Source organism: Protobothrops mucrosquamatus, unplaced genomic scaffold, assembly GCF_001527695.2.
Source record: "Protobothrops mucrosquamatus isolate PMUCROS unplaced genomic scaffold, P.Mucros_1.0 scaffold87, whole genome shotgun sequence".
NCBI classification, from domain to species: domain Eukaryota; kingdom Metazoa; phylum Chordata; class Lepidosauria; order Squamata; family Viperidae; genus Protobothrops; species Protobothrops mucrosquamatus.
Window position 1 is genome coordinate 503,990 of NW_015386463.1, and position 2,075 is coordinate 506,064.

The window sequence follows — 2,075 nt, forward strand, 5'->3', positions numbered from 1 at the left end:
ACCTGTGGACCCTCAGTGCGCCCTGCTGGTAAGGTTGGAGGTGAGGCGGATGGAGCTTGGACAGACCCCTGAGCCATGGAAGAGGCTATGAATTGTGTGAAGGCCTGCTGCATAAATGAATTAAATTGTTGAGCCCAGAAAGCTTGATCAGTGTGGGCAACTCCTGAATTAGAGGCCTCAGTGGGCTGAGGGGTGTTTGAGGCAGCAGGAACTGAAGGACCAGAAGGATGAATAGGTACACCTGGATGGGGAGAAGGGAGACCGACCTGTTCAGTTCCCCCTTGAGGAGACCAAGCCAAAGGGGCTTGATAGGAAGGTACTGGCGGAATCTCAAATGGTGAATTGCCCAGAGAGGCAGGGGGAACCACGTCAGCCTCACTGGACCTGAGTCTTTGTGCTCTGGAGAATTCTTTCTCCAATGCCAGATGTCTCCTCGAGGCCTCTCGCTCAGCAGCCTTGGAGGGTTCTGTAGACAGATGTTTGGTTTTGGCTTTCTTTCTTTCCCCCCGCGCCTACCTCAGATGATCTGCGCTTTGATTGAGCAGGGGGGGGCACTTGAACCCTGCAAAGTCTGAGGAGAAACACCATCTGCCATTGTGAGCCGGGCCTTCCAAATAGGAGAAGCCCTGCAGTGGGGGTAAACACGCAGATCAAGTTGTCCGGGAGGGAAACTTTCCCACGCCCTAAGACAACCACAATGGCAAATAGCCAGACAGTTTAGTAAAACTGCCTGTCCAGGCCCTGCAGGCACAGCGCCGCGAGCTAATGTGAACAGGTGGAATGAAAAACTCCCAACGAAATACCAGGATTAATGTTGTAATTATACCAAGAGTGAGGAATAATGAGCTCCCTTAATCCAGAAAATGTCCCAGACAAGGATTTGACTGACAGTGTAACACCCCCGTGAGAGCCTAACACAGTAGGCTATGGCTTGTAGTAATAGGCCCAGCCTCAGCCGGAGAGAAGGCCTCAACAAAATGGCGGCCACACCTAGCCTGAAGACAAAATGGCGGCCGCAGGCCTCGTGGCCGCCCTAATGGCGACCTGAGAGGAATGTGAGGCGGACCAGGGCACCTACGGCCTCTGCCACCCAGCCTTCACCCCCTTTCAGAACAAGCCAAAACAAACTTGCGTTTTGCCCAAAACGGCCAGCTCCTGCCTTTTCTTGGAGCCTCGAGGCTGCGAGGAGAGGAGATCCCGTTTGCGGCCTTCTCCTTGACGATCGGCGCGTTGGCGCCCGGGGATTCCTTCTCAGCGCGCCGGACGAAATGGCAAGCCGAAAAGCGGCGGGGAAAAGCTAACGCCACGACAAGGCTCCGAGCGACGAAAACGGAGGCTTGCAAGCTCTCGGGGCAAAAAAACGCCCCCCCCCCAGCGACGCCGGCCTAGGCGAGCACCTCCCACGCTGAGGGAAACTTTCCCTCACGGAGCCTGCAGCCAGCCCAAGATGAAAAACGGCTGGAGCGTTCGGGGAAAACCCCCGTCACAGCGCTCGAAGGCGACCGATCGGAGGCCAAAACGGAGAAGGTGAGGCCCTCAGTGAGGCCTCCTTGCCGGGAATCCCCCCCAAAAAAACTACAAAAACCACAATCAGTCTAATTTTTAAAATTAATAATAAACAACCAAAGGGAAAAAAACAAAGTAAATAATGAAATAAAACGTCTCTACTGAAGCTAAAGCCTAAATCTAATTGCCTATCGGAGGAGTATCAAAGTGTGTCCTAACTGAGCCGAGACTAAGAACAAACTGGGGAAGGACAGCCCAGGGAGGCGTGGCCAAAGTTTGATCTTAGTCTAAACTGAGCAAGGAGGCATTGATAACCCATCGGTGGAGGCTACATCTCACATGCTGTAGAAGGCTTGTTTTGTCAGGTGTAATCCTTCCTTTTAAGCTGGAGAGAGATGGACAATTCTACCTCTGGTCCATTCATTTTCTCTTCCAAAAGGCAATTATCATGCACTTTACCCATATATAATTCTTACCGTCTTCAGGGAAGAAAACATGAAACTCTCATGTTTTCCATTTGAGACTTGAGCATAATCTGAGGCCCTCCTGGACTTCCAGTTTTTTCTTGA

The 2,075-nt window shown here is 52.1% G+C and overlaps 1 protein-coding gene across 1 annotated transcript in view; it reads right to left on the minus strand.

Annotated features, from left to right (window-relative positions):
- LOC114922334 (transient receptor potential cation channel subfamily M member 3-like) overlaps positions 1–2,075 on the minus strand; it is a 229,584-nt gene that overhangs the window by 196,429 nt on the left and 31,080 nt on the right. The gene's annotated exons all lie outside the window — the stretch shown is intronic.